General features: G+C 52.1%; 1 protein-coding gene across 5 annotated transcripts in view; it reads left to right on the forward strand.

The window, feature by feature from the left end:
* Nucleotides 1-1,511: 1,511 nt before the first annotated feature.
* Nucleotides 1,512-16,940, forward strand: part of CTIF (cap binding complex dependent translation initiation factor) — a 324,670-nt gene continuing 309,241 nt past the window's right edge. The window contains exon 1 of one of the 5 annotated variants that reach the window (XM_027526349.1): nucleotides 1,512-1,713. The gene's annotated coding sequence lies outside the window, so the exon portion shown is untranslated. Of the gene's footprint in view, nucleotides 1,714-2,116; nucleotides 2,275-2,585; nucleotides 2,782-16,940 lie in introns of those variants that run through there. The other 4 variants (XM_027526350.1, XM_027526346.1, XM_027526347.1 and 1 more) reach the window with 4 other exon arrangements.

A 16,940-nucleotide genomic window follows, 5' to 3' on the forward strand; every position in this document is an offset into this window, starting at 1 on the left:
TAGCCAGACGTGGCTGCAGATGCTGCTTTGTTTTCCTGTGATGGCTTGGCACATACCAGGAAGACATGCTCTCTGCTTTCAAAGAAATCCCACTCCTCCTTCAAGGCCCACTGCAAGCCCCACCCCTGGTGAAAAGCCATTCCAGGTTCTTTCTGCCCTCTAGACCCAGCCTTCATCCCTGATCCCCCTTTGGGAGACTCCCTTTTGCTCTGCCAAATTGCTAGGACTTTCAAAATTTGCTCTTTTATCTCTGTCTGGAGCCTTTATACCCTGTAGCCTTCTCAGAGGTCAACTCTTTCTTTTGCCTTTGTTAACATTTTTTAGTAATTCTTACCTAACACACTGCCTTCTCCAAGGAAGCCTTCCTTGATCCTCTGCTACTCGCATCAATGCTCCATCCTGGCTGGCTGCTTCTCCTGAGGGTTCCACAGCACTTTATGCCTATACCTATTTAAGTGTGGACTTATCCCCTATACCTTCATTGACTGCAGTCCTTACTCTAGACTCTGAACTCCTTGAGGGTCTCACCTGTCTTGGCATCCCCAGATCTGTTCTGTCTGTGAAAAGTGCTCACCAAATGTTATATCAATTTATAAACAATTTTCTTCAGCAGCTATACCATGTCACTTCCATGAGTTTATAACCCCTTTCCATGAGTTTATAATCCCTTTCCATGAGTTTAAGGGAGTTCATAACCCCTTTGCTCGGAGGGTGTACAGCATCATATATTTCTCCAGAAGGCTTTTCTGTGCTAAGCCCAGTGCCCAGCACCTAACAGGTACTTGGAAAATATTGGTGATTTGGTAAAGTGATTACTGATTACCTATTGCGCTGAAGTCTCCCGTCCACCAAGTTCCCTGCCTTATCCCTTAGCATAGCCAATGGAAAATTAATTGGTTGCAAAGTGCATATCTAATTACAACATCCCGCCCCTGCCACTGAGATGTTCAAATGTTAATTATAACATACGCATCTCGTAGCATTTAATAGAGCATTAGTAACTGCCCTTGGGTCGCCCAGGGCGTACACAACGCTCCCTTTTATCTGCTCTAAGGACGGACTTAGCACTTAAGAGCAAGGAAGTCCTCATCCTTAAAGCCGTCCTGTCCCTAAAATCAAATGTTTCCTTCCTCGCCCAAGTCCCCAATTGAGGTTCCCACGCGGGGCGGCGCCAGCGCGCTGGGGGTGGGGTGGGGATCGGGCGCCGGGCGTGGGGTTTCGGCGAGGCTAGACCTGCTATCTGGGCTGCTCGGGCGGCCAGTCCCCGCGCCCCAGCGGCGCCCCGCTTCTCCAGGGCCCGCCATCCCAGGAAAGAAAGGCGAACTACATTACCCAGCAGGCCTCCCGCCGCCCTCGTTCCTTTCATGTCTTTGCACGTGGCCGGAGGGGAGGGCGGGGCCTGGACGTCACCCTCCTACATTCTCTTTCCCTGTGTCAGAGCAGGGATCTTTTTTTTTTTTTTTTCCTTCCTCTGCTCCCTCCCCCCGCCCGCCCCTCCTTCCCTCCTTCCCTTCCCTCCCTCCCTCCCCTCTCGGCTGGGTTTGTGCGCTGGGGCGCCGGAGGCCCCCCTCCGCCGCCGGGACGCGCGGAACTCGGGACGGGGGATCGGCTCTCCCGAGCCTCCTCCCTCCCTTCTCTTTCCCTGCCCCCTTCCCCCACCCCCCCACCCCACCCCCGACTCGGGCTCGGAGCGGCGGCCTGAGGAACCCCGAGGTGAGCATCTCCCCGACCGTCCGCCCCCCCCCCCCCCCCCCCCCCCCCCCCCGCCTCGTGTAGTCATCTCCCGTTGCGGGTCGATTCCGGGACCGGTGAGGAAGGGCTCTGTGACGTGTGCGTGCTTACAGATAATCCGGGAAAACCACCCCAAACAATTAGCCCCCTACCCCCCTACCTCCTCCTCCCACCCTGCGCCCGGGGCAGCCGGTCGTCCGCGCCCATCCTGCGTCCCCGCCTCTGTCGGGGACAGCACTCTGAGATCTCGCCCCCTCCCCAGGTTTGCCCCTTCTCAGCCGGTTCCCCGCCAGTAGGGGAGCCGTAGCCCTGAGGGGAGGAGGGGGGCTCTCTTAGCGTGGGGTGAGGAGGGGGTGCACGGTTGAAGCCCGGCTCGCGTTGGAGCCGCGCGGTGTAGCCGCTGTCATGTGCCGGATTCCGACCCGGAGGGAGGAAGCGAGCGAGCGAGCGTGATTCCTCTCCCTTTTGTTTTGAAGCCCGCATTTGCTGCATTGGTTCAGGAACCGGCCAAACTTGCAGCTGTTCTGACCGTAGTCGGCGGAGGTAGGGAGCGCGGCTCCGGGTGGCGGCTAGGGGCCGGAGGCTGCCGCTCTCGCGGCTCCCGGAGGGACCCTGGGAGTGTCTTCACGCTGCCCCTCCGTCCTCCGGCGACCGATTGTGTCTGTGGCAGCGGCCGCGTGTGAGTGTGTGTGTGTGTGTGTGCGCGCCCGTCCCCGCGGGCGCGGAGATGTCTGTCGTCTAGACAGGCTGCACCCTCCCTCCGTCCCTGGTGAGCCCGCGGACCGCGGGGGGCGCGGGGCGGGGGTGGGAGCAGAGGAGGAAGCCGGATCGCTGGCTTCACTGCGGTCGCAGCTTTGGACCTTCCCCACGGCAGTGATTCTTTCTTTTTTTACGTTCTTATTCCTGCCGCCGCTGTGTAATCGGGCCCGGGGAACAGACCTGTCCGGCGGAGTCAGGGTTAAGTTGACAGGCTCTGAAAAGCCAGCTCGCGGTGGCTGGTGACCCGGGCCGGAGCGGAGTGGGCTCCGGCTCGGGTTCTTTAACGAGCAGGTGACTGTCCCGGACGCGGGTCCTGGTGGGGTGTGTGTGTGGGGCGGAGAGGGGGGTCGTGGGCGGCGGGCAGGGGGGCGGTGGCTCGGCTGCAGCGGAGATCTGGTGCCCTGGAGGGCCGCTTGTCGGAGCCTGGGTACCGCTGGGGGAGGCGTCCCGGGGACCGCGCATCTGAGTTGGGTCCGTCTCTCCTCTGATGTTAAATGACAGTTGTGGCGGGGGGGGAGGTGGTAGAGGTCTGAGCCCCTCATCTGGGCGGCTTTAGCTGTTTGGTTTCGCGGAGTTTTCAGGGTTGGTGTTGTGGTGGGGGGTGGGGGGCAGGTGTGAACAGAGAGGGAGGTGCGGCGTGTAAAGGGGAGGGGTGGCTGGTGGCACGGTGTGCATCCCCACTCAGGGAGTGAGGCGTCGCCTCCCCCGCCCAGCTGTTTGTGTGTGTACACACCGCTCTGGCGTGTGTGCGCGGCGGGGGGGGGGGGGGGGGGGCGGGGCGGGGACCGCAGACCGATGCGTAGTGGGGACGCGCGTGGGCCCCGAGCCCCCGCGGGGATCGGTCCCGCCGGGGCTCGTAGTCGTGTGTGTGTCCGCGCCAGCGCCCTGGTTCCTTGGAGTCGGGGTCGGGGGGTCGCCGGCCGAGGGCTCGGGGAGATCCTGGGGTTGCGAATGAGCCGGGTCGGTGAGAGAGGACCCGGCCAGAGACGTGCCACGGTCCCTCTCCTCGAGTCCCCGACGCCCCCCCGCCCCAACCGGACCCGGCAGGCTGGCCATCTACTCTGCGGCGCCGCGGGCTGGTCTGGCTGGGCCTGGAGGAGCGGCGGGGCGCTTGTGTCGCGCCCCCGCCCCCTTCGGTTGACCCTTGGCCCGGGGCGCGCTGTGGGTGCGCGCGGCCGCTCCTGCTGCTGCCTTCGCAGATCCTGGAGGGAATCGGCGCGCCCTGCGTACCCCCTCCCAATTCTTCGTCCTAGAGACAGTGGAGGCCGAAGGCTGCCCGGCCCGCCGGGTTGCGCGCTCCGCCCCAAGCTACCTCCGGCGCGGGTGCCGGCTGCCGACTGCCCAGCCGGGCGCAGGCAGGTCTTTGCCCTCCCAGAGCTGGGTCTCTGCAACAGGGGATTATCTCCCAGGCTCAGGGCCTGTGCGCTGAGGGAGGAAGCCACCGGGGCTGCTGGTTCCGCAGCGGCTGGGGGCTTTCGAAGGCGAAAGTGACACAGCACGAGCGCCGCTACCGCCCGAGCTGAAAGCGAGAGGAAGGAGCCGCCCAGAGGGCGGGGAGGGGCCCACAGGCTGTCCGGCCCTGTTCCTCCTGTCCAGCGCCGGGTCTGGGCCGAAAACCTCACGGAGCCGGGCTCCGAGCATTCTGGGAACGCGCGAGAAAAATTGCTTGGCTTTCAAGAAAACCCGGTTATACTGGAACAGAACGCACTGAGCAGACGTTAAGATGTTTGGCCCCTCGCGGGATGCACTCAGGTGGCCCCAGGAAGCTCCCTTAAAGTGCTTGAGACAGGATTCGATTTACACACAGATCATCTCACCCTGCTGTGTCAAGTGTCTGTCTTGGATAACGTGCACTTGGAAGCAGTAATTTTGTAACGCATCCGGGGGTACAATGTCACCAGTGATTAACAGATTACTAGAATAATAATATGTTTGTATGTCTAGGCGCCTTCCCCATCATCGCATTTATTAAGACGGCCCCGTGAGGTATGGGGGATATTAACCCCATTTTACAGAACCGTACATTGAGGCTCAAAAAGTAAGGAGACTTGCCTGAAGCTTCTCTGTGATTTCACTTCTTAGACTGTGGCTTTTTTTTTGGGGGGGGGGGTTGGTTTAAAATAATTTAATTTGTTTATTTATTTATAGCTGTGCTGAGCCTTCCTTCCTGCCCCGGCTTTTTCTAGCTGTGGTACACAGACTTCTCATTGCCGTGGTTTCTCTTGTTGTGGAGCACAGGCTCTGGGAGTACTCGGGCTTCAGTAGTTGCCTCACATGGGCTCAGTAGTTGGGGGTCCCAGGCTCTAGAGCACAGACTGAATAGCTGTGGCCCATGGGCTTAGTTGCTCTGGGTCATGTAGGATCTTCCCTGATCAAGGATCAAACCCAAGTCTCCTGCACTGGCAGGCAGATTCTTTACCACTGAGCCACCAAGGAAGCCCAGTCTGTGGCCTTTTAACTTAAATAGTGGCCAACTTTTTTTCTTCTTTTAGTAAGTGTAGGTCTTGGCACCCTAGGAAATACTAAACCTAAGACAGCGGGTAAATTATGGTATTTCAGTTTGATCATTCAGTTGCTCTGTTGTGTCTGACTTTTTGCAAACCCATGGACTGTGTGCAGCACCCCAGGCTTACCTGTCCATCACCAACTCCTGGAGGTTGCCCAAACTTATGTCCATCGAGTTGGTGATGCCATCCAACCATCTCATCCTCTGTTGTCCCCTTCTCCTCCTGCCTTTAGTCTTTCCCAACATCAGGGGCTTTTCCAGTGAGTCAGATCTTCACATCAGGTGGCGAAAGGATTGGAGTTTCAGCTTCAGCATCAGTCCTTCCAATGAATATTCGGGACTTATTTCCTTTATAATTGACTGGTTTGATCTCCTTGCAGTCCAAGGGACTCTCAAGAATCTTCTCCAACACCCATGAACAGTATGAAATTATGGTATTTATTCTTTGTCAAAAAACACTTGGTTCACTGCCAGTCCTAATGAGAATAAGTATTAAAAAAGCAGAAGTCTGCATTGCTGTTATTATCACTTATCTGATAATTTACAGTTGGTGAATGATTGTCAGCTTTGATGCATGCAGTATGTACCAGAATCATAACTGCATGTAATAAATACATATGGATATATGTTTTTGCAACATATGCCTGTGTTCATATGGGTGTGTTTATGGGGTCCCTATTGAATCTAAGGTTTGTTCCTTGCTGGTTCCAAAACCATGGATTTAAAGTATAGCTCCTGAGAAACCATCCAGGTTCTACTCCCTGCCCCCTCCATCTCCAGGGATGGAAGCCTTTAAAAGAACAAAAAGCTCCTACATAACTGTGTGCATTTCTCAGAGTTCAGGCAGTGAAGGTTCTCAGACACAGCCTGGGGGGTTATTAGGGTTGGCTAGGTAATCAACTATTCATTTACAAATATGTATTGAGCATGTTTGTGTTTCTTGAAGTACACATGCAGAAAATTTAACATACAGTTTAGCACTGCTTGCCAAAACATCTTCTAGCTGTGGAGACAAATGTAAGATTTTGAGTCCAGCAAATATTTGTTGAGCACCTTTCCTGGGCTACTGTGTTTGGGGCACACAGAGACAGGATAGCAGAAACAGCTAAGTTGCAGTGCAAAAAAACAGATGATTCAGAGCCTACAGGAGGGAACAAATTGTAAATATTTTAGAGCACTCACCCTGGGACTTAGTAAATTTCACGTATGTTGGTTGCAAGGAACTCATAGTGCCAGTCTCTTTCCTATAGCAAATGCAGAAAGAAGCAACAGGGGAAGAAGAGCCTTGTTGCTCTGAATTTCAAACTATTTGGAACCTGCCAGGTGGGCCCTGGAGGTCTGTCCTTTTGTAGAAGTTAGGCAGCTCATGGGAGATGACCCTGAAGCCAGCCCACAGGTTAGTCTACTGGGCAGTGAGGAGCAGACACATTGTCCTCCAGGGTCCTGCCCCAGCTGTGATGGGCTGTGATAGCCTGTCTTCAGTGGCTTTTGATCAAAATCTCAGCCAAGCCCTGCCCGAGTTTAGTAGTTTCTGTCTCGTAGGTCTGTGTATATTTTCTAATATGAGTCTGCTTTTTTTAGCTGTTCATTGCCCAACTGACTTCTGCGGTCCCTGACACTGTTCTCCAATTTCTTCTCAGTTTTAGGGTCCAAGGGACAGAGGAGCCTAGTGGGCTGCAGTCTGTGGGGTCGCACAGAGTCGGACATGACTGAAGCGACTTAGCAGCAGCCTTGTTTTAAGTTCACATCATGAACAGGGAAGCAGGAGGTGGTGGTTAGGATGGGGAGAGAATTCTGAGCCTAGAGCGAGAACAGGAGGTACAAACAGACGGGCAAATTGCAGTTTCTGGGAATTCTCCAGACCTGATGGCGTTTCTGCATAGCTTACCCAATAATGCGGCGGCCCCTTTTGATGTTCTTTTAGGGGGGTCCTCTACCTCTGGGCCTCACTGCTGACTCACTGGTCACCTGAACTCAGCCGTTCACATTCAGGCTTTTTACTCTTTTGCCCTCCTGTCTCATCCTGCGTGCAGTTTAACTTAGAACATTGCTGTCACAGTGGCCTTCTCTCAAAATTACTGCGATGCTGACTATCGACCGCTGCCTGTTACATCTGAATTAAACCCAGGCCAGAGCCGTGGTTCAGAACAGAGTGAGAACAGACACATCCTGAGATCCAGACACCCCGGGAGGGCCTTGCTGATAAGCTGAAGACCCCGAGGCGCAGAGAGGTGAAATGACTCACCCAAAGTCACAGGGAGCCCTTGGCAGAGTGGAACAAGAAGGCCTACTAAATTTTGATGCCTCATTTAATCTTTCTCTGTTCTGTGATGCTTTCTTTTTTTAAAAAAATTAATATTTTTTTTAACTGACGGATAATTGCTTTACAGAATTGTGTTGGTTTCTGCCAAACACTGTGATGCTTTCTGGAAAGAGGTGGGGTTCTTACTTCCCGAAGAGTGAAAACACTACATCTTTTTCTTTCTTTTGGAGTCTTGAGATAGTTTTCTGTTGACACTGGTCTTCCTTGCTCTGTCTTTCTTCTCTAGCTCCTAGGAGTCTGGTGTATTTGGGAGAGGGTTTTATGCTTGGGGCCTTCTAGTGCGCTTAAGTTTGGTCTGTGGCTTTCCCTTCCCATGGTGGGGTCCTCAGGAACCTCGTAAAGGTGTTTGCCAAGCTGTTATATATGTGCATTTTTCTAGGAGGAGGATCCACAGACTTCATTCGATTCTTACCTAACTCAAGTAAGGACAGGAACTACTGGGCTGGGCATAGTGGAGTTGGATGGGGAATTGGTTGCCACTGGAGACAGTCATTTTGCCCTACACTTGACTTGGGTGTGCAGTTTATGATGTATTTCACACCAGTGACCTTATCTGCTTTATATAACAGCCCTGTGAGGCTGTTATCATTATTCCCATTTTGCAGATGGGGAAACTGAGCCTGTTAGTTTCAGTACTAACGGTTAGTGACATGTCTGAGTCAGAAGTAAGCAGTAGGGCAGGCGTCTGATCCCAAGTCTTCAGACTTCAAATCTGGTGTCTTGGGCTGAGGTGGTCCACATGCCACATCCTCATTACGGTTTTGTGAGTGGAGGGTCTCAAACTTTTTGGAGCTTAAAAATTCTTTTGTAGCTCCTTCTTTATGATATCCACTACTAGCTGATGTCCAACCATGGAGTCAGACCGAAGTCCTAAATTACCCAGGGGGTGGGATGGATAAAGTACGGGAGGCAGGTGTCATAGCAGTGATAATGTAGACTGGGGCTAGTTTGGGATGACTTTATGGAAGAGGTGAATTTGGGAGTAGGTCTGGGGTCATGGCAGACGCCATGGTAAGAGGTTTTCAGCTGGGGCTATGACCCAAAAGGGGTGAAAGGGAAATTGTCTGTGCTTGGGCAGAGTGGAGCTGACTAAGGAGTGGGTGGATCCTGCAGTCAGAGGGGGCTTCTTGTAGTGTCTGGGCTTTTTCTCTGCCCTGGGGCTACAACAGTGAAGAAGCGCAACCCTCCTGCCTTCAAAGAGCCCACTGTCTCCCGGGAGAGACAGACGCTGAAACAGTTAAACTCAGCACGGTGTGGTGAGTGCAGTGGTGGAGAAAGTTGCCTGCCAGACAAGGGCCACCTGTTCTAGCCTCAGAAATCAGAGAGGGCTTCCTTAGGGAGATGACGCAGGAGCTGAATCTGAAGGTATGAAAAAGAATTAACCTGGAGAGGAGACAGGAGAAGGATGTTTATGGGGAAGGCACGTGGGTGCAAAGGCGTGGAGGCCCAAGGCTGCCTGGGTGTAGGAAGGGGCAGCAGCAGGCTGGTCGAGCACAATGATGCGTGTGTACAGAGCCCAGCTCTGAGGACCTGAAGAGCCTGGCTGGGGACCTCGCAATTCGGCAGGGCGGATGGGACTTACAGTGGGCCAGAAGCAAGCAGGACTGGGAGCCAGGCAGCCCCTGGGCCGTGAGTCAACAGCAGGTTCTGTGCAGGGTCCTGTCCCTGGAGAGGAGGCCTGGAAGCAGGGCTGTGTGGATGAAGGTAGAGGAAAGGTCACATGTTAAAGCCACTTGGGGAGTCAAGTCTGCAGTTTTTAGTGCTTTGAGGGATAAGGGAGGAGTCCCAGTTGATTCCCAGGTCTCTGGCCTCCTGGACTGAGTGGATGGTGACCTTTACTGGGGTGTGACCTTCTGCTGGTGGCTGGAGCAGATGTGCTGGGGTGTTGTGGTGAGTTTAACATAAGACTCGTCGAGTGGAATCGCAGGTAGGATAGTCCAGTGGAACTGTCTTCTCCTGCGTATAGACCATACGCAGGGTGGAAGCCTGAGCTGGAGGTGTGGGCAGGAGCTGCAATCCTGGGAGTAGGGGGAGGTTGGCTGTGGGACAGGACCGCCGTGGGGGCTGCTATAGACAAGGAGAAGACCTCTTCCTCCTGTCGTCAGAGAAGCCTTTGTCATGCCGGGCCCACTGTCGTTAGGGAAGCCAGGCAGGGATGCTGTGTCATGCTGGAGGCCCAGCTGGCAGAATCCGGAGACAGTTGAGAGCGCGCCTCAGCTGGAAGCATTTGAGTGCGTTAGGCGAGAGGCTTTGTCATTTTTTAACAACCCTGGTGAGATCTCTGTCCTGGGCGCTCAGGCTGGGAGTCAAGGGCAGGGGAGACCTGTACCTCTTCCCACGAATAGGCTGGTCTAGTTGGGAGACGAGATGAGGACCTGTGAAGCCACTAAACAGCTGTGATAACCTGGGCAAATAGTGGGCTGCTCGTTAAATGGAAGAGGTTTGCTGGAATTTCTCTCCTGCTATGCTGCATTTAAATAGAGCTGCTGTGTTTCAGGCCAAGCGACAGTCTTGCCATTTTTGAACACCCAGGACCTACATGGTAGGTGTTCATCGTATGTATTTGGATCTGCAGGGATGTGACCAGAGTTCGTTGTTTGGTGCAGGGTGGGGATAGGGGTGGGGGAGGTCAGCCCGGGGAGGTTCCTGTGAACAAGTCCAAAGAGGATTCCAACACTGATTTAGAATATTTTTAGTACCATAGTGGAGTAAAAATCTTGAAAACCTTCCAACTACCAAGCACCTAGAAATGTCGTATGAAATACAACTAGCATCCTTTCAGAGAAGAGCTGAGCTCCTCATTTGGAAGGGCAGTCCCCAGGGAGCTCAGAAGGGAGCACGAAGCAAGCGCTGATGCCAGGCCTGGCCTGGGGGTGGGGGTGGCTATGGGTGTCTTGAGGGGTCTCAGAACCAAAGGCTGTTGAGCCCTTGACAGTGCCTCCTCCAGGGTCCGAGGTGAGACTGGGAGTTGGCGTGGAGGGCCCTGCCTGAATCGGGCCCCTGCAAAGGTATGCAGGTTTGGAAAGAGGATGGAATAGACAGCCGCCCTCTGGCATAGAAGCAGGGGAGGGGGAACTTGTCTGTCTTGGCCTGAACTGGGGGGAGGAAAAAAAATCGTTCCTGGAACCTTGAAACCTCAGGCCTCTTGTGGCTTTGGATGGCCACTACACACGGCTTGGGGCTTCCCTGCTGTCTCAGACGGTAAAGAAATCTGCCTGCAATGCAGGAGATCAGGGTTTGATCCCTGGGTTGGGACGATCCCCTGGTGAAGAGAAGGGCGATCCACCCTAGTATTCTCGCCTGGAGAATTCCATGGACAGAGGAGCCTGGCAGGCTATAGTCCATGGAGTTGCAAAGAGTCAGACAAGACTGAGTGACTAACACACAAGGAATTAGCACATAAAGCCTCTGGGGGCCAGGGTCTTCCTGCCTGTGGGCTCTAGGCTCTCAGGAGTGCCGGGAAGATTCTGGGGCTCTTCACCCTTCACTGACTTGGGTCTCCTCCTTGGAGAGATGCTGTAGGACCCGGGGATTCCTGAGTGAGGAGGAGGAGAGAGAGGCCTTGGTGGGAACCTTTGACAGGGGCCTTTGTGACCTGTGCACACTGCAGAGGGCGTGTGCAGGGCTCTGGAGAAGGGCTGTGCCGGCCCCAGGCTTCACCTGTCAGCAGAGGCCTGCAGACAAGCCTGTCCAGGAAGGCCTCACGTCCTCTCCGCTGTTGATTCAGGCTGGATCTTTCCAGACGAGGCTTCTGCCCAGGTTCCCCCTCAGTGTGTGTGTGTGTGTGTGTGTGTGCTTAGTCGCTCAGTCATGTCTGGCTGTTTGTGACCCCATGGACTGTAGCCCACCAGCCTCCCCCTCAAGGTACCCTGTGCAGATTCCAGCTGCTCCTGGTCCCTCCAGACCATGCACGCCATTGTCTACCCTAAGCCCAGAGGCTTGATTTTCTTGAATTTTAAAATTGGGAGACATCTTAGAGGTCATCTAGTGGGCCTCCTCCCTGGAGTGGGAATCCTGTCTCCACCAGCGCTTGCTCCAAGGCTTCCTGTGGCCAGGAGTGTGCGGCGGTGCCGGGAGTGTGCAGCTATACCAGGCAGTGCCTTCCCTCGTTAGAAGGCTCTTGCAGCTGGAAGGCCTCCTGTGAGCCTCAGGCGCTGCCTGACGGTTTCTACCCATCGCCCCTTCAGCTGTGGGCTGTTGGGAAAGATGTTTTGGAGGCCTTTCAGCATCCTGCTCGCTTTTGCTGGAAAGGCCTTAATTTGTCAAGTTAAGATTCTGTTGAGAATCAAGCCAGCTTCCATCCTAACTTAGCAAAGAGGGAGCTTTTGAAGCTGAGATGTAAGGTTTGCTGAGCTGGCTGTGATGTAGAAGTTTTGAGAGGTTGGCTCAGTGCTTTTTAGATTGCGACGAGAGAAGCAGTTCTATCCTCCAACCTCAGAATACATTTCAGTAGTAAGTGACTTGGGAACCTGATGCAGGGAAAAAGTGAAAGTCACTCAGTCTTTGAGACCCATGGCCTATACAGTCCATGGAATTCTCCAGGCCAGAATACTGGAGTGGGTAGCCTTTCCCTTCTCCAGGGGATCTTCCCAACCCAGGGATCAAACCTAGGTCTCCCACATTGCAGGCGGATTCTTAACCAGCTGAGCCACCAGGGAAGCCCAAGAATACTGGAGTGGGTAGCCTATCCCTTCTCCAGCAGATCTTCCCAACCCAGGAATGGAAGCGGGGTCTCCTGCATTGCAGGCGGATTCTTTATGAACTGAGCTATCAGGGTTAACTGAGTGTCTCTTAGGTGCCCTAGTAGAGCTAGGTGTTCTCTGTATGTGTTACTAAATAAAAGTAACCTCTGTGAGGGAGAGGAAGAGAGGCAGAGACATGGAAATGCCCAACTGTAGTTGTGACAATTGAGTCCAAAAGTTATTCAGAAGGAATGTGTGTGGTTCCATTCAGAGTGGGTGGGGCAGGCATTCCCCACGCTGCTCCCTTATAGGGCCGTCCCTTGGGGGAGGCCGTGCCCTGATCTCACCTCAGGCCAAGAACCCACAGGCCTTTGCTGTATTCATGGGTCACTTGCTGAGATGCTTACAGTCTGCACCATGAGATCACAAAAGTGGCCTGCTGGACAGTGTGTGTCCCCAGGCAGGAAGGTGTGGACAATGACAGTGTTTTCCCAGCATGCAGTTTATTTGTCTCTGGGTGTCGGTCTGCAGCGCCCTGGGCTCTTCTTTGAGGAAGCCAAAGCCTTTCTGCTCCTTTGCGTCCCCAGGTCAGCTGGCATCTGCGGGGTCCATTTAGTCAACAGGTGCCGTGTGGGCTTATGCAGAGCACGAGCCGCCTTTGCCCCGGGATTGCATCAGCCAGCTGGATGGCCAGACATCCTGACAAACCCAGTGGTGAAGGTCAGGGATTCTGGGAAGGTACCCAGTTTCTCCTCCCTCTAAAAACTGTTCTCCGTGTTCACATTCTGCTGGCTTGCCCCATACCTTTCAGCTTAAGACTCTTCTGTTAACATTTGGTGCAGTTTAGCAAATTTGTTATCAGACGCCTGCTGTGGGTCAGAGGAATTCGGGTGAGCCTGGCAGGGTCCCTGCCTCCCGACTTCATTTTGGTGGGGAAGACAGAATGGCCTCGTGTTCGTGTGGTGTGGGAAGTAGGGGAGTAAAAAGAAGAGCGCCGAGGCAGCCAGAAGTAAGGTGTCTCTTTTTTTTTTTTTGTCCAAATGGAGGCACCTTTGAGAGTGAAAGGGAGCACACAGATGTAAACAGGGACTGTCCTGGGCAAATGGGGGCTTATGGCCACGTGGGCCTGGGAGGGTGCAGGTGTGTGGGCCATACCTGACACCCTTGTCAGTCCTTTGTACTGCAGGATGCACGCAGGGATGCTCTAGGGGAGGGGCTTGGCTGCAAGAGAAACTGGCATGTTTCCTGTTTTTCTCAGGGGCCAGAGGGGAAAGCTTCATCTGTGCTCTGATGGGATTCGGTTTAACATCACGAGGTTTCGTCTTATATCGACCTCACTGTGATCTCAGTTTTGGAGTCAGAGATGGACATTTGGAGAGATGAGAACCACCTGGCTTGTAGAATGCTATTGGCTACAGCCAAAAGAACGCTGGACTAACAGTCGCTTAGAAAACAAGATGTTTATAGACATAACTAACCAGGAATCTAAATGTTGGGGGTTTCTAAAGTTGCTTATTTCAGTGGGGCAGTAATAATCTTAAGCATTCATTCTAACCTCCCAGACAGCCATTTACAGCATATTGGGTCAGGCTTGTCCCCTCATGGTCACCGCTTTGCTGCCACACTCCACCTGTCACATTCTCATGTAACTGTATTGGAAGGCAGGCAGGCAGGTGAGTTCCTCCATGTGTCTTTAAAACATTTTTTCTTTTCTTTTGAAGTATCAGATCAGATCAAATCAGTCGCTCAGTTGTGTCCGACTCTTTGCCACCCCATGAATCGCAGCACGCCAGGCCTCCCTGTCCATCACCAACTCCCGGAGTTCACTCAGACTCACGTCCATCAAGTCAGTGATGCCATCCAGCCATCTCATCCTCTGTCGTTCCCTTCTCCTCCTGCCCCCAATCCCTCCCAGCATCAGAGTCTTTTCTAATGAGTCAACTCTTTGCATGACGTGGCCAAAGTACTGGAGTTTCAGCTTTAGCATCATTCCTTCCAAAGAAATCCCAGGGCTGATCTCCTTCAGAATGGACTGGTTGGATCTCCTTGCAGTCCAAGGGACTCTCAAGAGTCTTCTCCAACACCACAGTTCAAAAGCATCAATTCTTCGGCACTCAGCCTTCTTCACAGTCCAACTCTCACATCCATACATGACCACAGGAAAAACCATAGCCTTGACTAGATGGACCTTTGTTGGCAAAGTAATGTCTCTGCTTTTGAATATGCTATCTAGGTTGGTCATAACTTTCCTTCCAAGGAGTAAGCGTCTTTTAATTTCATGGCTGCAGTCACCATCTGTAGTGATTTTGGAGTCCCCCCAAATAAAGTCTGACACTGTTTCCACTGTTTCCCCATCTATTTCCCATGAAGTGATGGGACCGCATGCCATGATCTTCGTTTTCTGAATGTTGAGCTTTAAGCCAACCTTTTCACTCTCTGCTTTCACCTTCATCAAGAGGCTTTTGAGTTCCTCTTCACTTTCTGCCATTTGAAGTGTAGTGATGTGTAATATTGTGTGTTATAGGTATATAATATGTGTTCCTCCCAGGTGGCTCAGTAAAGAATCCACCTGCAATGCAGGAGACCTGGTTCGATCCCTGGGTTGGGAAGATCCCCTGGAGGAGAAAATGGCAACCCACTCCAGTGTTCTTGCCTGGAGAATCCCAGGACAGAGAAGCCTGGTGGGCTACAGTCCATGGGGTTGCAAAGAGTTGTGTAGTTGATGTATAATGTTGTATGTTACAGGTGTATAATATAGTGGTGCACACTTTTTAAAGGTTATATTCCATTTATAGGCACTAAAAATATTGGCTCTGTTCCCCATGGTGTACAGTGTATCCTTTGCGTTTGTTTTATACTTACCAGTTTGTACCTTTTAAGCCCCTGTACTTACTTTGCCCTTCCCCACTTCCTTCTCTCCACTGGTAACCACTCGTTTGTTCTCAATATCTGCAAGTCTGCTTTGTAGTTATATTCAGTAGTTTGCAGTATTTTTTAGATTCCCCATATAAATGATATCAGACAGTATTTCTTTGTCTAACTTATTTTACCTAGCATAATGCCTTCCAAGTCTATCCATGTGCACTCTCTTTTACTTCTACGTAGTATTCCAGTGTGTGTGTGTGTGTGTGTGTGTGCGCGCGCGCGTGTGTCTGAATGTGTGAGTGTGTGTGAGAGAGTGTGTGTGTGTGCGCGCGCGCGCGTGTCTGAGTGTGCAAGTGAGTGTGAGAATGTGCAAGTGCGAGTGTGTGCGTGTGAGTGTGTGTGAGTGTGTGTGTGTGTGAGTGTGTGTGTGAGTGTATTTCATCTGTCGATGGACACTTAGGTTGTTTCCATATCTTCAGTTCAGTTCAGTCACTCAATCATGTCCGACTCTTTGCGACCCTATGGACTGCAGCACGCCAGGCCTCCCTGTCCATCACCAACTCCTGGAATTTACCCAAACTCGTGTCCATTGAGTCGGTGATCCCATCCAACCATCTCATCCTCTGTCATCCCCTTCTCCTCCCACCTTCAATTTTTCCCAGCATCAGGGTCTTCTCAATGAGTCAGCTCTTCCCATCAGGTGGCCAGAGTATTGGAGCTTCAGCATCAGTCCTTCTAATGAGTATTCAGGACTGATTTTCTTTAGGATGGACTGGTTGGATCTCCTTGCAATCCAAGGGACTCTCAAGAATCTTCTCCAACACCACAGTTCAAAAGCATCAGTCCTTCAGCACTCAGCTTTCTTTATAGTCCAACTCTCACATCCATACATGACTACTGGAAAAACCATAGCCTTGACTAGATGGACCTTTGTTGACAAAGTAATGTCTCTGCTTTTGAATATGCTGTCTAGGTTGGTCATAACTTTTCTTCCAAGGAGTAAGCATCTTTTAATTTCATGGCTGCAGTCACCATCTGTAGTGATTTTGGAGCCCCCCAAAATAAAGTCAGCCACTATTTCCACTGTTTCCCCATCTATTTGCCATGAAGTGATGGGGCCAGATGCCATGATCTTAGTTTTCTGAATGTTGAGCTTTAAGCCAACTTTTTCACTCTCCTCTTTCACTTTCATTGAGAGGCTCTTTAATTTTTCTTTGCTTTCTGCCATAAGGGTGGTATCATCTGCGTATCTGAGGTTATTGATAAATCTCCCAGCAATCTTGATTGCAGCTTGTGCTTCATCCAGCCTAGCTGGATGTACTCTGCATATAAGTTAAATAAGTACTCAGAGTACTTATATGTACTCTGCATATAAGTTAAATAATCAGGGTGACAACGTACAGCCTTGACATACTCCTTTCCCGATTTGGATCCAGTCTCCACATGGTCATCATTAGTTTCCTGACCCAGGAAAGTACCACAAAGTGGCTGATTTAGGACAGCAGAGATTTACTGTCTCATGTTTCTTGAGGATAGAAATCTGAAATCACAGTGTCATCAGCCCATGCTTGATGTGAAGCTTTTAGGGAAGGATCATTCTTTGTTCACTTTGGACATCTCTCCAGATTCCAAACCAGTCCAGCATGGCACAGGATGGTGCCCTGGATAAGGATTTGTGAGTCTGTACATATTCCTATTCTAAAGAGGAAGAAAGATAATCCATCATACTGTTCTGGGTTGAATTGTATCCCCTCTAAGAGTGTGTTGTTGGGCTTCCCAGGTAATGCAGTGGTAAAGAATCTTCTTGCCAAGCAGGAGACATGGGTTTGATCCCTGGGTTGGGAAGATCCCCTGGAGAAGGACATGGCAACCACTCCAGTATTCTTGGCTGGGAAATCCCATGGACAGAGGAGCCTGGCGGGCTACAGTCCATGGGGTCACAAAGAGTCAGACACGACTGAGCAGCTAAATAGCAACAACAAGAATATGTTGTAGTCTTAACACCCAGTACCTTGAAATGTGACTGTATTTGTGTGGGGCCCTTAAAGTGGTAATTAAGGTACATACGGGTAAT

Source organism: Bos indicus x Bos taurus, chromosome 24 (assembly GCF_003369695.1).
Source record: "Bos indicus x Bos taurus breed Angus x Brahman F1 hybrid chromosome 24, Bos_hybrid_MaternalHap_v2.0, whole genome shotgun sequence".
NCBI classification, from domain to species: domain Eukaryota; kingdom Metazoa; phylum Chordata; class Mammalia; order Artiodactyla; family Bovidae; genus Bos; species Bos indicus x Bos taurus.